Genomic DNA, 21,875 nt, shown 5'->3' on the forward strand with positions numbered 1-21,875 from the left:
CCTAGAGGACACATTTCAAACTCTCCCAAGAAATTTCTCACATTCTGTATGACAGCAACTTCCCTGCTAGCAAGCATCTCTCTCCTCACTGTCGTTTCTTGAAAGAGGTTTCCTGCAGTCTCCTCCCTTGACTTAAGACAAGGTCACATAGCTGCTTACCCTCCCACTGCAGTGCTCTCTCTATCCCTACAAATTTCCTGTAAGTAATTATCCTCTAATGAATCTCCAGGCTGTTAAATGTGTTCTTTTAAGTGACAGTAGTTGACAACTAGACCAAATCTTAGCACATCCTATGAGAAACATATCTAGTGTCTCTCTTTAGAATGTGGAAAAACTGTCACTAGTTGCCCTCAGTTTTGGATTTAGCCCAAATTCCTAAGCAATGGGAAAATTCCCATTCTATATCCTATCAAGGCCAAGACTCCCAAATTCTCTGGGGAACTTATTTTGGGCTTTGGCAGTTTCTGCTTTTTTCCTGTTGAAACACTCTTCCAATTTCCCCATATTGGTTGAAGTAGTCATGGCAATCAATCCCACTTTGAAGGTTTTAGTTGGAATAATATATAATCTTTCTGAAATATTATATCCTATGTTTCTTCTAAAGTTTAAGGGAAATCTTGCAGGCATGACCAACACATTCTATTAAGATACAGATATACTTAACTTTGTGCATATCACATGTTCCTGGCAAACAGACATTTTAAACCTCTTTTTGGTCGAGTTAATGTCCACAAGCAGTTCACCATTTAAAGCAAGCTTATGCCTTATTTTGTAAAACAAAGACTCCTTTATTAAATGAAGAATCACTTCCAAGTTTTCCATTTTAACCACAAAAATACAAGATTTCCATATACCAAGTTTATTTAAAGAAAAATGTATCTGAGTTTTCACTTACATCTATTTTAATATTTTATTAATAATTTTAATATTTAGTGGAAACTACATTTTTAAAAAACTCTGAAATTCCATAATCACTTTATGACTTTTTTTTTTTTTTTTTTTTTTTTGCTGTACGCGGGCCTCTCACTGTTGTGGCCTCTCCCGTTGTGGAGCACAGGCTCCGGACGCACAGGCTCAGCGGCCATGGCTCACAGGCCCAGATGCTCCGCGGCATGTGGGATCTTCCCGGACCGGGGGCACGAACCTGCATCCCCTGCATTGGCAGGTGGACTCTCAACCACTGCGCCACCAGGGGAACCCTCTTTATGGCTTTTTAAAAGTTTTGCTTCTTGCTACTGTACTTTCAACAGATTCATAAATATAAGCAATTCAACTCAATTTTTAAAAATTCAGTGGATATTTATTGAGTCTTTAATATGCACTAGGTGCTCTACTACACCCTAAGGGTACAAAAATGAATAAAATATGGTCCTTCCCTTGTAGAACTCAGAGTCTGCTAGATGGGACAGATTCTTACATAGACAACACAACACAATGTCAGGGACTATAAGACAGCATTCCATGCAGGATTCTGTGGGAGTAGAGGGGGTGGGGAAGTTAGCTCTTGAGGAAATTCTGGAAAGGCTTCCTGAGGAAGAGGATGCCTAAACTAGAAAGAGATGGAGTCACAATAGGTTTTCCAGATAAAACATTTTGAAAAACATTCAAGGCACAGGGTATTGTATGATCACATACAAAAAGGCATGAAACAGAGTCCAAAAGTTTTAGAGGTAAGTGGAGTAAATTGAAACTGGAGAACAGAAAGAGACCAGCTGATGGAGAGCCTGACTTACACCTAGGATCGTGAATAGGACTTAACGGTTTTCACAGGCCATGAAAGTGGCTCAGGTTCCTAACATTGTAGTAGTCAGTTTATTTCTTTTCTGGTCTAATTTTGCAGTGATTTCCATAGAAGGTCTTCATAGAACCTTTATTGAGTTCAAGATCACGTTTATGGGCTTCCCTGGTGGCGCAGTGGTTGAGAGTCCGCCTGCCGATGCAGGGGACATGGGTTTGTGCCCCGGTCCGGGAAGATCCCACATGCCGCGGAGCGGCTGGGCCTGTGAGCCATGGCCGCTGAGCCTGCACGACCGGAGCCTGTGCTCCGCAACGGGAGAGAACGATCACGTTTAAAAATCAGAGAGAATGATAGCGTCCCTGAAATGAGCAGTAAATAAAAGATAGAGGCAGGAATATTTTCTAGCTCCATTCATTGATGATCATAATTGCCATAACATTTTTTGGCATTTAACATTTTAAACTCAAGTCGTGTTCCATTTAATAGAGCAACATTTTGGCATACATAAACCAGATATATTTTCTTTTATGGATGAGGAAATTGAAAACAAAAGAGAGAGTCATACCACTAGTGAGTGGCAGAGGGAAAAGGTGGAAGCAGGTCTTGAAGCAGCAAATACTTTGCTCTCTTCACCAGGAGATGGAATCTATGCTAATGAAATTTCTTGTCAAGTTTCAGAATGATCATTGATAATGAATACTACAAGTAACATTAACCTACCACACAGGTACAACCTTTTGGAAATTTTTCTAAACTATGTTTGACAAACTTCCTATATAGACGATGCCATTAATAATGATTAAAAACTAATTTATTGAGCTTCCCTGCTGGCGCAGTGGTTGAGAGTCCACCTGCCGATGCAGGGGATATGGATTCGTGCCCTGGTCCAGGGAGGTCCCACATGCCGCGGAGCGGCTGGGCCTGTGAGCCATGGCCGGTGAGCCTGTGCGTCCGGAGCCTGTGCTCCACAACGGGAGAGGCCACAAGAGTGAGAGGCCCTCGTAACACAAAAAAAAAAAAAAAAAAAAAAAAACTAATTTATTGAGCACTAGGAAGTAACTGATTTTTTTTTTCTTTTTGCAGCCTCCATATTGTTCTCTATAGTGGCTGTATAATTTTACATTCCCACCAACAGAGCAAGAGGGTTCCCTTTTCTCCACACCCTCTCTAGCATTTATTGTTTGTAGATTTTTTGATGATGGCCATTCTGACTGGTGTGAGGTGATACCTCATTGTAGTTTTGATTTGCATTTCTCTAATGATTAGTGATGTTGAGCATCCTTTCATGTGTTTGTTGGCAATCTGTATATCTTCTTTGGAGAAATGTCTCGTTAGGTCTTCTGACCTTTTTTGGATTGGGTTGTTTGTTTTTCTGATATTGAGCTGCATGAGCTGCTTGTATATTTTGGAGATTAATCCTTTGTCAGTTGCTTCGTTTGCCAATATTTTCTCCCATTCTGAGGATTGTCTTTTTGTCTTGTTTATGGTTGCGTTTGCTGTGCAAAAGCTTTTAAGTTTCATTAGGTCCCATTTGTTTATTTTTGTTTTTATTTCCTTTTCTCTAGGAGGTGGGTCAAAAAGGATCTTGCTGTGATTTAGGCCACAGAGTGTTCTGCCTGTGTTTTCCTCTAAGAGTTTTATAGTGTCTGGCCTTACATTTAGGTCTTTAATCCATTTTCAGTTTATTTTTGTATATGATGTTAGGGAGTGTTCTAATTTCATTCTTTTACATATAGATGTCCAGTTTTCCCAGCGCCACTTATTGAAGAGGCTGTCTTTTCTCCATTGTATATTCTTGCCCCCTTTATCAAAGATAAGTTGACCATATGTTCGTGGGTTTAACTCTGGGCTTTCTATCCTGTTCCATTGATCTATATTTCTGTTTTCCTGCCAGTACCATACTGTCTTCATTACTGCAGCTTTGTAGTAGAGTCTGAAGTCCAGAAGCCTGATTCCTCCAGCTCCGTTTTTCTTTCTCAAGATTGTTTTGGTTATTTGGGGTCTTTTGTGTTTCCATACAAATTGTGAAATTTTTTGTTCTAGTTCTGTGAAAAATGCTCTTGGTGCTTTGATAGGTATTGCACTGAATCTGTAGATTGTCTTGGGTAGTATAGTCATTTTCACAATGTTGATTCTTCCAATCCAAGAACATGGTATATCTCTCCATCTGTTTGTATCATATTTAATTTCTTTCATCAGTGTCTTATAGTTTTCTGCATACAGGTTGTTCATCTCCTTAGGTAGGTTTATTCCTAGGCATTTTATTCTTTTTGTTGCAATGGTAAATGGGAGTGTTTCCTTAATTTCTCTTTCAGATTTTTCTTCATTAGTGTATAGGAATGCAAGAGATTTCTGTGAATTAATTTTTTATTCTGCTACTTTATCAAATTCATTGATTAGCTCTAGCAGTGTCCTATAGCATCTTTAGGGTTAGCATCTTTAGGATTCTCTTTGTATAGTGTCATGTCATCTGCAAACAGTGACAGTTTTATTTCTTTTTTTCCAATTAGCATTCCTTTTATTTCTTTTTCTTCTGTTACTGCTGTGGCTAAAACTTCCAAAAGTATGTTGAATGGTAGTGGTGAGAGTCGGCAACCTTGTCTTCTTCCTGATCTCAGCGGAAGTGGTTTCAGTTTTTCACCATTGAGAATGATGTTGGCTGTGGGTTTGTCATATATGGCCTTTATTTTGTTGAGGTAAGTTCCCTCTATGCCTCATTCTGGAGGTGTTTTATCATAAATGGGTGTTGAATTTTGTCGAAAGCTTTTTCGGCATCTTTGAAATGATCATATGTTTTTTCTCTTTCGAATTGTTAATATAGTTTATCAAATTGATTGATTTGTGTATATTGAAGAATCCTTGCATTCCTGGGAAAAACCCCACTTGATCATGGTGTATGATCCTTTTAATGTGCTGTTGGATTCTGTTTGCTAGTACTTTGTTGATGATTTTTGCATCTATGTTCATCAATGATACTGGGCTGTAATTTGATACTGGGCTGTAATTTTCTTTCTTTGTGACATCTTTGTCCGGTTTTGGTATCAGGGTGATGGTGGCCTCGTAGAATCAGTTTGGGAGTGTTTCTCCCTCTGCTCTATTTTGGAAGATTTTGAGAACGTTAGGTGTGAGCTCTTCTCTAAATATTTGATAGAATTCGCCTGTGAAGCCATCTGGTCCTGGGCTTTTGTTTGTTGGAAGATTTTTTTTTTTTGCGGTACGCGGGCCTCTCACTCTTGTGGCCTCTCCCATTGCGGAGCACAGGCTCCAGACGCGCAGGCCATGCAGCCATGGCTCACGGGGCCCAGCTGCTCTGCAGCATGTGGGATCCTCCCGGAGCAGGGCACGAACCCGTGTCCCCTGCATCAGCAGGCAGACTCTCAACCACTGTGCCACCAGGGAAGCCCATGTTGGAAGATTTTTAATCATAGTCTCAATTTCAGTGCTTGTGATTGGTCTGTATATATTTTCTATTTCTTCCTGGTTCAGTCTCAGAAAGTTGTGCTTTTCTAAGAATTTGTCCATTTCTTCCAGGTTGTCCATTTTATTGGCATATACTTGTTTGTAGTAACCTCTCATGATCCTTTGTATTTCTTCATTGTCTGTTGTTATTTCTCCTTTTTCAGTTCTAATTCTGTTGATTTGAGTCTTCTCCCTTTTTTCTTGATGACTCTGGCTAATGGTTTATCAGTTTGTTTATCTTTTTAAAAAAACAGCTTTTAATTTTATTCATCTTTGCTATTGTTTCCTTAATTTCTTTTTTATTTATTTCTGATCTGATATTTATGATTTCTTTCCTTCTGCTAACTTTGGGGGTTTGTTTTGTTCTTCTTTCTCTAATTGCTTTAGGTGTAAGGTTAGCTTCTTTATTTGAGATGTTTCTTGTTTCTTGAAGTAGGATTGTATTGCTATAAACTTCCTTCTTACAACTGCTTTTGCTGCATTCCATAGGTTTTGGGTCATCATGTTTTCATTGTCATTTGTTTCTAGATATTTTTTGATTTCCTCTTTGATTTCTTCAGTGATCTCTTGGTTATTTAGTAGTGTATTGTTTAACCTTCATGTGTTTGTATCTTTTACAGATTTTTCTTGTAATTGATATCTAGTCTCAAAGCGTTGTGGTTGGAAAAGAAAATTTCAGTTTTCTTAAATTTACCAAGGCTTGATTTGTGACTCAGAATATGATGTATCCTGGAGAATGTTCCATGAGCACTTGAGAAGAAAGTGTATTCTGTTGTTTTTGGATGGAATGTCCTATAAATATCAGTTAAGTCCATCTTGTTTAATGTGTCATTTAAAGCTTGCGTTTCCTTATTTATTTTCGTTTTGGATGATCTGTCCATTGGTAAAAGTGGCGTGCTAAATTCCCCTATTATTGTGCTACTGTTGATTACCCCTTTTATGGCTGTTAGCATTTGCCTTATGTATTGAGGGGCTCCTATGTTGGGTGCATAAATATTTACAATTGTTAAATCTATCTCTTGGATTGATCCCTTGATCATTATGTAGTGTCCTTCTTTGTCTCTTGTAATACTCTTTATTTTAACGTCTATTTTGTCTGATATGAGAATTGCTACTCCATCTTTCTTTGATTTCCATTTGCATGGAATACCTTTTTCCATCCACTCAATTTCAGTCTGTATGTGTCCAGAGGTCTGAAATAGGTCTCTTGTAGACAGCATATATATATAGGTCTTGTTTCTGTATCCATTCAGCCAGTGTATGTCTTTTGGTTGGAGCATTTAATCCATTTACATTTAAGGTAGTTATTGATATATATGTTCCTATTACCTTTTTCTTAACTGTTTTGGGATTGTTATTGTAGGTCTTTTCCTTCTCTTTTGTTTCCTCCCTAGAGAAGTTCCTTTAGCATTTGTTATAAAGCTGGTTTGGTGGTGCTGAATTCTCTTAGCTTTTGCTTGTGTGTAAAGGTTTTAATTTCTCCATTGAATCTGAATGAGATCCTTGCCTGGTAGAGTAATCTTGTTTGTAGGTTTTTCCCTTTCATCACTTTAAATATGTCCTTCCACTCCCTTCTGGCTTGCAAAGTTTCTGCTGATAGATCAGCTGTTAACCTTATGGGGATTCTCTTGTATGTTATTTGTTGTTTTCCCTTGCTGCTTTTAATATTTTTTCTTAGTATTTAATTTTTGATAGTTTGATTAATATGTGTCTTGGCGTGTTTCTCCTTGGATTTATCCTATATGGGATTCTCTGCACTTCCCAGACTTTATTGACTATTTCCTTTCCCGTATTAGGGAAGCTTTCAGCTATAATTTCTTGAAGTATTTTCAGTCCATTTCTTTTTCTCTTCTTCTTCTGGGACCCTTATATTTGAATGTTGGTGCATTTAATGTTGTCCCAGTGGTCCCTGAGACTGTCCTGAAGTCTTTTCATTCTTTTTTCTTTATTCTGCTCTGTGGTAGTTATTTCCACTATTTTATGTTCCAGCTCACTTATCCATTCTTCTACCTCAGTTATTCTGCTACTGATTTCTTCTAGAGAATTTTTAATTTCATTTACTATGGTGTTCATCATTGTTCGTTTTCTCTTTAGTTCTTCTAGGTCCTTGTTAAACCTTGTGTTTTCTCCATTCTATTTCCAAGATTTTGGATCATCTTTACTATCATTACTCTGAATTCTTTTTCAGGTAGACTGCCTATTTCCTCTTCATTTGTTTGGTCTGGTGGGTTTTTACCTTCCTCCTTCATCTGCTGAATATTTCTCTGTCTTCTCATTTCGCTTAACTTACTGTGTTTGGGGGTCTCCTTTTTGCAGCCTGCAGGTTTGTAGTTCCCATTGTTTTTGGTGTCTGCCTGCAGTGGGTAAGGTTGGTTCAGTGTGTTGTGTAGGCTTCCTGGTGGGGTGGACTGGTGCCTGTGTTCTGGTGGATGAGGCTGGATCTTGTCTTCCTGGTGGGCAGGACCACGTCTGGTGGTGTGTTTTGAGGTGTCTGTGAACTTATTATGATTTTAGGCAGCCTCTCTTCTAATGGGTGGGTTTGTGTTCCCGTCTTGTTAGATGTTTGGTATAGGGTGTCCAGCACTGTAGCTTGCTGGTCGTTGAGTGGAGCTGGGTCTTAGCATTGAGATGGAGATACCTGTGAGATCTTTTGCCATTTGATATTATGTGGGGCCGGGAGGTCTCTGGTGGTCCAATATCCTGGACTTGGCTCTCCCACCTCTGAGGCTCAGGCCTGACAACAGACCAGAGCACCAAGACCCTGTCAGCCACACGGCTCAGAAGAAAAGGGAGAAAAAGAGAAAGAAAGAAAGAAAAAATTAAAAATGACAAAATAAAATAAGGTAAAATAATTCTTAAAAATTAAAAAATAAAAAGGAAAAACAGAAAAGAGAGCAACCAAACAAGTACACAAATCCACCAATGATTACAAGCACTAAAAACTAAACTAAGATAAACATAAAAATCAGAAATAAGTCAGTCGCAGACAGCAAACCCTAAGTCTACAGTTGCTCCCAAAGTTCACCGCCTCAATTTTGGGTTGATTCGTTGTCTATTTAGGTATTCCATGGATGCAGGGTACCTCAAGTTGATTTGGGGGATTTAATCCATTGCTCCTGAGTCTGCACCTAGAAATTTCCTTCTCTTCTTTGTTCACACAGCTCCTGTGGTTCACCTTTGGATTTGGCCCCACTTCTGCGTGTAGGTCACCTGAGGGCGTCTGTTCCCCACCCAGACAGGAGGGGGTTAACGTAGCAGCTGATTAGCAGGCTCTGGCTCACTCAGGCTGGGGGGAAGGATGATACAGAATGTGGCGTGAGCCTGCAGTGGCACAGGCCAGCATGACATTGCAACAGCCTGAGGTGTGCCATGTGTTCTCCCCGGGAAGTTGTCCCTGGATCATGGGACCCTGGCAGTGGTGGGCTGCACAGTCTCCCGGGAGGGCAGGTGTGGATAGTGACCTGTGCTTGCACAGAGGCTTCTTGGTGTCTGCACCTTAGCATTTCATGCCTGTCTCTGGTGTCCATGTTGATAGCCGTGGCTCGCACCCATCTCTGGAGCTCATTTAGGCAGTGCTCTGTATCCCCTCTCCTCATGCACCCCGAAAAAATGGTCTCTTGCCTCTTAGACAGTTCCAGACTTTTTCCCAGACTACCTCCCAGCTAGCTGTGGCACACTAGCCTCCTTCAGGATGTGTTCACGCAGACAACCCCAGTCTTCTCCCTGGGATCTGACCTGAGCCTCAGGTCCCAGCCCCCACCCACCCTGGCAGGTGAGCAGACAAGCCTCTCAGGTTGGTGAGTGCTGGTCGGCACCGATCCTCTGTGCAGGAATCTCTCTGCTTTGCTCTCTGCACCCCTGTTGCTGCGCTCTCCTCCATGGCTCTGAAGCTTCCCTCCACCCTGCCCACACCCCGTCTCCACCAGTGAAGGGGCTTCCTAGTGTGTGGAAACTTGTCCTCCTTCACAGCTCCCTCCCAGAGGGGCAGGTCCCATCCTTATTGTTTTGTATCTGTTTTTTCTTTTTTCTTTTGCCCTACCCAAGTACGTAGGGAGTTTCTTGCCTTTTGGGAGGTCTGAGGTCTTCTGCCAGCATTCAGTAGGTGTTCTGTAGGAGTTGTTCCACATGTAAATGTATTTTTGATGTATTTGTGGGGAGGAAGCTGATCTCCACATCTTACTCCTTCACCATCTTGAAGGTCCACCGGAAGTGTTTTGTTTAATTTCCAAATACATGAAAGTTTCCTTGATATAATACTGTTATTGAGGTCTAGTTTAGTTAAAACTGGTTAGGGAAACATACTCTGTAAACTTTTTATCTGTTTAAATGGATTGAGACTTCTATTAAGGTCCAGCATGTAATCTAGGTGACTATTCCATGAGTACTTGAAAGGAGTGTGTATCCTACAATTATTGAGTGTAGGGTTCTATGAATAGTGATTATGTTCAGGTGGTTGGTGATGTTGTCCAGATCTTCTGTAACTATATGCTTACTGAATTTTTCTGTCAGCTTGTTCTGTCAGTCACTGAGAGAGGCTTCTAAAATATCTAACTGATATTATAGATTTGTCCATTTTCCCCTTTTACAGTTCTGCTAGATTTTTGCTTCATGTATTTTTAAGTTCTCTGATTAGGTGCCTACACATTAAAGATTTTTATGCCTTACTGACAAAGTGGCCCCTTTGTCATTTAAAAGTACTCTCTTTACCTCTGGTCTTGCTCCTGATCTGAAAGTCCACTTTGAGATGTTATTGTAGCCACACCAGCTTTCTTATGCTTTTGGCATGGATTCTCTTTTACCGTCTTTTTACTTTTAATCTGTGCTATTGCACTTAAGGGGCATCTGTTGACTTCTAGATTCTACTCAGGATATAGAGTAGGAAGAGTGTTACTCCCATCCTTACTACAGCGACAACAATAACAGCAACAAAGGACATATTTATGCTTTCCATGCTATTCATTCAATCCCACAGATTTTGTTTCTTTTCCCTTCACCAGGAAGAACTTCCTTTAGCCTGTCTTGTAGCTTATTTCTGCTGGTGACTAATTCTCTCACCTCTTGCTTTGTGAAAATGTCTTATAATGCAAGTCTGCTAAATATGTATTCTCTTCAATAGTTGATGGGTATTGTATCAGTTTTCTGTTGCTATCATAACAAATTATCACAAACTGAATAGCTTAATGCAACAAAAATTATTTTACAGTGCGGAAGTCCCACATGAACCTCACTGGGCTAAAATCAAGGTGTCAGCAGGGCTGTGTTCTTTCTGGAGGCTCTAGGAGAGAATCCACTTCCTTGCCTTTTCAAGCTTCTGGAGGCTGCCAGCATTCCCTAGGCTCATGACCATCTTCAAAGCCAGCAACGTTCATTTCTCTGATCCTTCTTCCATAGTCATATCTCCCCACAGCTGGGAAAGTTTCTGCTTTTACGGATGATGATCATATTTGATTATATTTGATTATATTTGGCCGCTCAGATAGTTCAGGATAATCTCTCCCCATCACTAAGTCTGCAACCTTAATCACATCTGTAAAGTCCCTTTTGTCATGTAAAGTAACATATTCACAGGTTCTGGGGATTAGGGTTTGGGCATTTTGGGGAGGGGTGACATTATTCTGCTTCCCACAATTTTTAATCTAATTACAGAATTTTAGCTTCACAGATTTTTCCCTTTTTCAACACTTTGAAAATTGTATTTCATTGTATTCAGGCCTTCACAGTTTTTTTGTTGTTGTTGTTGTTGTGTTTTTTTGCGGTACGCGGGCCTCTCACCGTTGTGGCCTCTCCTGTTCCGGAGCACAGGCTCCGGACGTGCAGGCTCAGCAGCCATGGCTCAGGGGCCCAGCCGCTCCACGGCATGTGGGATCTTCCCGGACTGGGGCACGAACCCGCGTCCCCTGCATCAGCAGGCGGACTCTCAACCACTGCGCCACCAGGGAAGCCAGGCCTCCACAGTTTTGATGAAAAAGATTTATATCATTGTTCCCTAGTACTAATATTTTTTCTCTTTAATTTTGGTTTTCAGCAGTTTGAATATGATAGGCCATAGTGTGGTTTTATTTGTAGCTATTCTTTAGGATTTATTCAGCTTCTTGGAGTTATAAATTGATAGGACCTTTGAAATTTGGGAATGTTTTGGCCATTACTTCTTCAAATATGTTTTCTACTCCATTGTCTATCTCTTCTTTCTCTCAGATTCCAATTCCACATACGTTAGGACCAGTCACTATGGAGACCAGTCACTGAGACTGCCACTCTACTTGGCTCCACCTCCCTGCTCAGTGGCAAGAAAGAAACACAGAGGAAAGCTGGGCTCACAATGAGGTCAACTTCTCAGGGATTGCAGTCCTTCACTGACTATTTTTTAGTGCCTGGAAAAAGTTGTCTTGTACATTTTGTTCAGTTTTATAGTTGCTTTTGGCAGGAGGGTTAAATTGGTACAAGTTACTCTGTCATGGATGGAAACAGAAGTTGCCAAGATTAGTTTTTAAAGAAAAAATTTACACCCTGATTTTAGTGGCAGAATAGGAAATCTTTTCTCTTTCATTGTTATCTTTGGTTTAATTAACCTAAGCAATCTCTCCATTTTGTAATACTGACAGGAAATTCTGTAGATAAGTGTAGGTTTAGTATTAGTCTAAATATAGTTATTTCATGGCAATAATACATTAAATTTTTGCATATATTTTATCCAACTCCAACATCAAAATTATTGCTGTTCTTGTATTCCAAGACAAAAGATATTTTTACTAAAAATCTCTCATAAATTTAGAGACATTCGAATTGTTGGCTCATCTCATCTATAATTTGTATTTTATGCTGCCAACCTGGCAAACTACATTTTACTTCTTACTTTAACCAAAAGACAAATAAATAAAATGCAATGCCCACCTTCCAGATAGCTTGTGAAGGCAGTACAAAGATTTTATGAAGAGAAACTAATAACACAAAGTGGATCCATCTAATTTACCAACACTATGCTATCCTCCCCAGCTAAATGCTGTGACATTTGACTCAACATGCAACAGGGGAGCACCTATCTTTCCCAAAGCATAATTTTAGGGGCTACAGTACAAACATGACTGAGTTTCTGCCTCAGCCAAAGAACAGTCTTTGAAAACAAATCTTAGTTTGGATACTGGTTCCATTATCCAATATAACCTAGGAATGTAACCTCCTTGAGCTTCCACTTTCACATCTGTTATATTGGCCTAAACAAAATGATCTTGCATGTATATCATACAGTTTAAACCTAATGACCTCTGTACCATGTCTGACTCACAATAGATGCTCTTTTAAGTCAGCTCATTCTCTCATTCTCTACCCTGCCCTCTTCATACCTCTACCCCTTTCCTAGCCTCAATCTCCTGGTAGAATGGTTAGGGTAGTGAATTTCAGTCTGTTCTCTGTTGAGTCCTCACATTCCTCTGCCAGTTCTTGGGTCACTGGCACTGAGGAATGGCAGAGGGTAACAGTGCTGTTTAAACCTTTTATCTCCTTTATATATTATGGGTTAACGTAAAATTTCCTCTGAAAAATAGGGTCTCGTCTCTTCTCTTTTTTCTCTTTTTTTGTAAAACAGATTTAGAAAAATAGTAAGTCCTACATCCTTTGCTCGTTATTATCCACTTCTCTTTAGAAGCAGATACTTGCAGGAAATTTAGAGGTAAGGGAAAATAGCTCTCCTCCTATTTTCCTCTGTTATAATCATTCTAACCTCTGCTTCCTACATGGATAAGTTGGCTTCCAGAATCCTCCTGCCATCATAGGTGATTTACAGAGACCCTACTTGGATCCATTTGGAGTAAATGAGAGAGTAAAAACTACTATAAGAAGAGTAAGGTAAGCGATAGTATCATATTACTCAGCACTAACAATAAGTCCAATATAATTATATAGCGTGTCATGACTTTTAAGGTATCCACAGACATCATTTTGGGTGAGACCTACAGCCAACATGACTGAAAAAATATAGAAAGCTTTATTATTGCCATTGAACAAATGGGGAAAATGAGGTTTAGTGGGATCAACTGCATAAAGAAAAGAGAAAATAGAGGAAGAAAGTCAGCCTTGTTCTCTAACAAATGATATACTATTTTTGTCATATCCACCAAAACATATGCCAATCCATTGAAGCATTATCAATGCATTATCAATACCAGGTAAATACTAGAAATAAGTATGTCTAAGAAGTATTTCTCATCATATTTTAAGTATTTATCATTAAGCTGTAGTAAGTACAGATTCTTCACTCAGTTTCTCCAGAATGAGAATTATTCACAACATATTTTACCTCTAAAGTATTATTTAAAACAACTGAGTAACTTTCAACAGTATTTGTTGATACTCTTTTTGAGCTACTTTCTTTTGACTTCTCCATGTTAATCATAGCCTTTTAAGAAAAACAAATTTAAAGCAAAATCCTTAATTTACCAAAGCATGTAAAGAATAAAAAGTATATTGTTCAAAATGACAACAACCAACCAAGAAACCACATTTAATGTTTAGAAGATGTTTACAGACTAAGAGGAAACGTTGTCTTTGGCATGCAGAGAGGTTAATGAAATGACCTAATTTTAGACAAGGTACATAAATAAAGTTTTGGGGCAAGTTTATTGTAGTTTGGTATCTTTTTAATTAAATAATTTTGTTTATAGTTTTGAATCATCAGTAAAAAAAACTGCAACATAATCTGCTTAGAGCAAAGGCATGTTGCTGACACATTCAAAAAGTCCTGAACCTTTATTTTATTTTTGAAATAAACACGGGCAGTGTTTATTGAGAACAAGGGAAACATCTGAGAACAAGGGAAATACAATGACTCTCTGAATGTTTCAATTTGGAACTGTTTGTGCTGATTCATCATTATTGTGGATCCCTTCTGAAATACAATGGAGTGTGTTCAGTACCTGCCAAATACACTACCCAGATATGAATAATTCTGGAAAGAGAATCACATTATAAAACTTATTTTTTCCTACCTAAAACACTGCCCAAAAATCTGGAAAAATAATTTTCTCTATAACTGACTATAGTGGCTTTTACTTTCAGTGCTCATATAAAATAACTTTTTCAAAGAGAAAAGTTATTGAAATTAAATCTGGAATGGATTCATTTCTTTTGTATTTAAAGAGAAGAGATTTTTTTAGAACTTTCCAAGAATTTATAAATTAGGTTCATAAGACTGTTTCACTCTGCCTTCATAGAAGCTGATTTAGTGATTTTCATCAAATAAATGAGGGTGATGATTTTGACATCACAGGCCAATGGCAGAACATAACTTAGACTGGATAAGAGGGAAGATAGCAAACATTTTTCTGTTAATTATTTGCTGTTTCACAGAAAGGATTATTGAAGTTGCAAAGTTCATCAATCTATAATTAGTAATTTAAAGTATTTGACATTTAAGCATTTGTGTACAGTCTCGTATTTTTAGTGTGATTGCTCAGTGTTTATTCAGATATTATGTCTCTGTCCAGAATTAAGCAGAAAATAACTCTCCAGACACCCTGAATTTTCTCCTCTTAACTAAGCTCTGCAAAGGCAACATGCATTCCTCTTGGGGCTTCAGACTTGAAAGCAGTGTGTATGACTCTCTCATTTTCTTCATTCAATCTAGTCTTTTCACAAACATTTATTATCAGTTAATATGTGATAGATACCATACTAGGCCCCAGGGATGGAGAATGGGATATAATCACTGTCACCAAGATTGTCATTAACTTGCACATGGAGACAGACACATAAAGAAACAAGTTAAACATGGGTGATAAATATACAAGACACAACAGGGACCCAAAGGTGAGTCATTTTTGTTAGTACAACCATTGATTCTAACTATAGTAGGCAGGGTCTTTTTCCCCCCCTCAATTAGTTTTAAAAAATCATTCTTTTTTTCACATTCTCAAAAAGATCATTTGAGTTAAAAATATTTGTAAATATGACAAACTCAGATTAAAATTTTAGCGCTAACTCATAACATAAAATCAGATCATGTATTATATCTATGCAAAAATAACACACCTCTTAGAAAATGTAAATTTATTTCATTTTTTTTAGTACAGGATGGCATTGTTTAGGGCCAGTCTTACAATTAGAGTCAGGAAATTTGCCCATAAGAAATAATACATGAGCTATGTCTAGGAGTTTGGAGAAGAGAGATCCTGGAACAGCAGGATCCAGTAGAGAGAACAGAGTGAGAAAAATCAAAGAATCAAAAAAAAGAATATTTAGTTAAAGTAAGTGCAAATTGGCTTTTTTTTCTAGCTAATATTCTTCACACTAGATACTAACTTTTTGTGAAAAGTCCTAGATTGTCCTTTCATTTTCTTACTTTGTCTCAATTCATGGCTAAAGGGAAAAATACAAGTTATGGTATGATTTTCAGATGTTAATTAAAGTCTTCAAATGTGAAATTTTTCTGTCCCAAACACAGTATTTTTTTCCTTTAAGTCCTTCTTTGATGCTTAGCTCTTCCTTCTTTGATTTCAGTAACAGGTATATAGTCTCAAGTACCTCAAGACATAAACATTCTTCCAACTAGAATAGCTATAATTAAAACTGACAATAGCAAGTGTTGGCAAGTATGAAGAGCATCTAGAACATTCTTCCATTGTGACAGAAGTATAAAACAGTACAACCACTTTGGAAAATGATTTGACAGTTTCTTAAAATGTTAAACACACCCTATGATCCAACAATTCCATTCTTAGGTATACAGCCAAGAGAAATTAATGCTTATGTGCACTTATCTTTTACTAAGAATGTCTATAGCAGCTTATTTCATTGCCTAAAACTGGAAAAATCCAAATCTGGTTCATGAACTAGAGAATGGATAAATATCATGTATATCCACACAATGGAATACTATCAGCATAATTGCTAAACAAATGGAAAAGAGCAAATTACTAATGCACCAGTATAGATAAACCTCAAGAATGTTAAATTGAATGAAAGAAGTCAGAAAAAAAATAAATATACTGTATTACTTTATTTAGTTCAAGAGGAGGTAAAACTAATCCATGGGGATGAAACTCAGAATGGTAGTTTCCCTCTAAGATGGTGCATTGCCTGGAAAGGAATATGATGGGACTTTCTGGGACAATGGAAATGATTTATATCTTCTATAAGTGGTTATAAGAGGATATAGATATGTTAGAACTCATCAACTTGTAATTTAAGATGTGAGCACTTTACTGTAGTATATTTTAATAAAGTACTATTAAATATAAAATAATATCTTCTGTTAACTTCTTGTTAAAGTATCTTGTGACTGCAAAATTCCTAAATATTTTTAGAATATTTGAGATTATCTTAAACCTAACAACAAAATGTGACTAAAATTTTAATCAAAGAACATACAATTTCTTCACGTCAAGTCAATCCAATTGACCCAACTATAAAGACTCCACTCTGGCTACTTCCTCTTTGAAAATAGATGGTTGGAAACTGGGAGAAAAAAAAATCAGTGTAAACAAAGGTAAATATTAGGTTAACTGTTCAATTTAAACCTTGACTGAATTTACAGTTAAACTGGTCTTGTTTTCAATCACAGAAATCAGCTAATTTCAAGTATGTTAAGGAAAGTGGCCCAAGATATCCAAGAAGAAAAACTATCTGAGCTTTGTACAATAATCTGAAGAGGCCAGTGGTGGTACTCAGATGTGGCCCTAAATTTTAGGACTCAAAAGAAGAGAAAGATAACCAGTACACATAATTTCAAAATCATCAGTGTCCATTTTGCCTGAAAGGAGATTTGGTTAAGATAAAGAGCTATACTTACATATTAGCAGAAGCTAATGGTTTGGTAAGGTCACTGTTAGTGACTTTAAAGAAGCAAGATTGAAGGGCTGGTGACAAAGAGGTTTTATCTCCCCATTAGATAAAATTTACCACTGGACATGGTAGTCTGTGTAACATCCCAGAACAATTCCTCCATTTCATTTATGCTGCCCAATACAATCCTATCGTTCCCTGAAAATTCAAGCCTATTGTCCCAAGCAAGAATGGAAACATTTTCCTTCCTCTTTTTTTTTTTTTTTTCTATTTGGACTAGTGACATGAAAATCAGAAGGCCAGGAGGGAATCTCAACTTTCCTGTAAATTGAGCCTTAATTCTAACTCCTGATGACAGCATTCTTCTACTAGGTAGAAAGATTATTAAAATAGAGAACGCTGGTGCCACAGGAATGGAAAAAATAATTGGAAGTAGGTCATTAGGTGTTATGAATAAACACATCAACACTGCTCCATCTCTTATTCCCAGATCTATCCTTTCTAGCTATGAGGAAAGCACTCATACTACTACCACCTTGAGTTTAGGATGAGAGCAAAGTTAGGCAGTTCAGTCAAAGGAATGATAGGAAATGACTGAGACTTGGGCAATGGAAAATGCAGGCAAGATCCCCACTTCTGTATCTTTCCTGTGCCCTGCATTCCCATGCCACCATGTTTTTCCATTACAATCACACTGCAGTGCAACAGTCTGCTCCCTCCGCTGTTACAGCAAAAATAAACTGATGGAGATAAGGAGGAAGCAGAGAACACTCAGTCTCTCTTCCAAGAGGGATATGGGAAGAAAGTCAGGAAGAAAAGAACTGTGGAGGTAGAAGCACACATGGCATGTGAAGAGCCATCACCTGACTTTTCAGAGGGAGAGAGGACTAGGGGGTTCACTATTAAGCCCCTAAACTGGGGAGGAAAAAATGGACAGCAGCTAGAGTAAGAGACTGACTGAAAACCCTGCAGAAATACATCCTGCTCCAGACCCCCAAAGTGGAGTACACAATTCAAAGTATCCAGGGGCTAGAGCACCAGCATGAGTGCAATGGGAAAAAAAGGGGAAAAAAAAGAAAACATGGCTCACAAGGAAAGCCTGACCTCACTCTGTGACAATTGCCCAAGGAACTCCATCAGAACCATTTCACATGATCCATCCTCAGATCCCAATCCACCTACACCAGCAACAAGCAGAGAGATTGACTCTAGCCTCTGCTGCTGACCGTACAGTGATCAACACTCTGTTTTGATATGCATCACTCTCTGCTTTGCTCTAGCTTTCCATGTTCCCTCTGCTGAAATGCTCTTCCCCCAAATATCCATGTGGCTCATTCCTTCATTTCCTTGAGTCTCTGCTCAAATGTCACATTTCCAGGAAATTCTGCCCTGACCACCCTACTTAAAACTGCAAAGCCCACACAAAAACACACACTGAGCACTCTTGATCCCTCTTCCCCTGTTCCACTATGTTCAGATAGCCCTTATCACATTCTAACATACTATAGAATTTACTAAATTACCTTGTTTATTGTCTGTCTCTCTCTGCTAGAATGTAACCCCAATCTGATTTTTTCACTGACATACTCCTAGTCTCTATAACTCAGCCTAGGACACAGTTGAGGCTCAATACATATTTGTTGTACTATTTGATGAATAAATAAATGAAAACCATAGTCTTTTTGCTCTAAAGGTACAGGGATTAAAATGCATTCATCTTTGTATTCCTTTCAATCAGGACTGTGCTTGGCACATGCTAGACTCTTAATAAATGTTGTTAAATGAATTAATGGATGAAAAATATAATCTCAAGTTGAAATAGCTGAATTTGTGTCCTAGATTGGAGTGGAGATAAGTGGGGAATCAAAGGACAGAGGATATGATATAATAATAATGGTAGTAGTAATGATTATAATAATAATAATAGCCAGTTAGTGGTCATGTCAATTTGCCAAGTATGTTGTTTGGTATTTATTATATCTGGTCCTCACAATCATCCTGCAAGGGAAGCATTATTATCTTTGTCTTATAGATGAAGGTGTTAGGGCACAGAATATTTCAACAACTGTCTCACATCACAGAGATGGTAAAGGTTGCTGGGATTTAAACCTAGGACCAACTGGACTGACCCTAAAACCAAGGTGCCATTCTGCTTATGCACATTTTGCTCCTCAACTATGGAAACCAAACAGTGGTTTTCTTCCCACCATGGGTTGTGCTGATATGGGAGAAATAACAATGCAAGCTGCTCTTACCACCCGGTTCTAAAGTGTATCCTGGCCCTTGGAACATCAGGTAGCCTCATATGAAAGTGTTGCTATTCTCAACAACTAAGCAACATAAACAATAAACTGAGAATTGAGGGGGTTTGAACTCTATGTGGCAATTCAAGAAAAGCTCCCTAGAGGGAAGAGGTATCTAGGAAGTATTCAAAAGTACATAAGACATATGGGAGGGAAAAGGCAGCAGCGTTATCACCAGAAACAAACAAAAAAATAGACTAAGTGGAGAACAACAATATTTAAGTAACAGAAATGCAATCTCTTCACTATATATTAATTTATTCAGTTACCTAACATATATAGTGCAATTTTTTTTATCCGTAAGGCATTTCTCTGGGCACTGAACATACAGAAAGATGGTCAGAAAATCTCTTCCCTCATGGTGCTTCCATTCAAGTTCCGGTGAAACAAAATAAAATTTATGTGAAATATATGGCATATTAGATTGGGTTAATACTAAGTAGAAAAATAAAGCAGAGAAAAGAGGATGAGGGAGTTGTAATTTAACAGTGGGCTATTTTAATACTATTTGAAGCTGTCAAAGAAATTGACACATGTGGGGCAAAACTGCCAGATTTTCGTAAAACAATTTAACCTTGAGCTCTTTTTGGCTATACCGTATAAGATTTTCTTGTTCTTCAATCAAAGATGGCAGTTCAAGAGGGCGATGTGCTCTGTCTCTGTATTTGAGGCTCTCTGACGATTGCTTTGACCGGAGAATAATAGCAGAGCTCCAGCCAATTTCCAGACTGGTGAGAATCTTGGAAAAAAGGATTTTAAAAAATATTATGCTCCATGGAGTCCCTACAGTTGGTGAAGAATAACAGTGCCTCATTAGGTGGCCAAAATTCTAGCCTGACCACTAAGTGTCATTGTGGTTGCAGAGCACAGATCTAGATCAGCAAAAGAAGAAAAGAGGTGGAATAAAATGCAAATCATGAGCAGAAAGCTTTATCATACTTGATAGGCCATTTCTAGAGAATCACATGATTAAGGATTGTGAGACAGCAGAGCATCAGATGTGTAAGGACTTCAGAAAAGCATCTTGTGTAGGGCTTTAAAATTACTTAGGAGCCTAATAAAAATTGACATCTATATGGACACTATCTCATGGTTGAAAAGCCAGATGAAAGATTGAAAAGCCTGTGAACAAGTGAAAATAAATGGCTTGCAATTCATACTGGGAGGAGTTCTCAGGGTTGGCATTTGAAGAGCTCTTATTTAGCCTGAGAGCTGGGTGACTAAGCTATTACATTGGGATAAATAGATTGGGAATGAAACGTGCAAATGAACTAACCTGGCAGGAATCATTGGAAAGGTAGGGAACCTTATACCACCATGGAATTGTTTATATTCAGATTTAGAAAAGGGCTGCATCTGAACATCTGTTTTTCAGAATGCAAAGTGGTATGCAGTCTGGAAATCCTGGAAGAGGCCACACTCATGATTGGTTCAAGAAGAGTGGCTGGTACAGGAGGGAAGATGAAAGCCTGTAAGTTAGATCAGGCAAACTGGTGATTAAGAATGAGACAATCCACAAATGCTTTAAGGATGTAAACACCAAGTAGATTTAAAATTATTTGTCCTGATACCCTAGGGCATACTAATAGGAGAGCATTAAGAAAGGGTAATCACAGCCAAATTCTTTCTTTCAAAAATCATGAACTGGATCAGTCATTTAGACTTAGAAATGATTCTTTTATACTTCATATTCCTATTTCAAGACCTTGCTCAAATGTCACGTTTTTGGCTTTCTTTGACACCTCTCCTACACCTCCAAGGCAGAATTAATCACTTCCTGAAGTATTTTTCCATGGCATTTAAGAAACGCTTCTTTTATAGCACTAACCACACTGTATTTTAGTTATGTTTTGATCTCTACTAGTAGGATGTGAGTTTCTTAAGGACTGGGTTTATGTCTTAACATGTTTTGCACCTCCAGCACCTAGAATATTGACTGTTACATTAAAAGTTTAGTGAATTAAATGGCACCTTACACATTCACTTAGGATTTAATTACTAAAGTTATCATGTGTTACTTTGATGAGGCCACACTGTGTTAAAGAGAGAGAGAGAGAGAAGAAGTGTTTTATGTATTGATATAAAAAGATTGCCAGTATATCCATTTCAAGTAAAAAAGGCAAGGTGCCAAGCAATATGTATATCTTGCTTCCTTATGTGTAGAATGAGAGAAAAATAAGGATATACTCATATTTGCTATTATCTTCATAAATAAAATCTGGACAGCTACTTTAAAAGCTAATTACTGGTTACCTCTGGAGATGATAGTATGATGGGGACAGTGATAAAAGCAAAAGTTTTCACTGTGTACATTTTTATATGGTTTTGACTTTTTAAACATTTGCTCATAATCTACCACACATTAAAAACATTTTTAAATATTTTTTAAAAACTAATCACATGGAGAATAAAAGCAACAGCAACAACAATGATGAAAAGGCTACAGAGGACTCATTCTATGGTTAATTGTTTAAAGAGAAAGGTACTGCTATATATTGGTTTGTTTGTTTGTTTGTTTTAACAAATGAACTCACTTCCACTTACGGACCAAGTAGTTGTTGAAGAAATTAAAGGAACTTTTATTTTCTCACTCAAGCCAT

The sequence above is a fragment of the Hyperoodon ampullatus genome (assembly GCF_949752795.1).
Source record: "Hyperoodon ampullatus genome assembly, chromosome: 5".
Lineage (NCBI taxonomy): Eukaryota > Metazoa > Chordata > Mammalia > Artiodactyla > Ziphiidae > Hyperoodon > Hyperoodon ampullatus.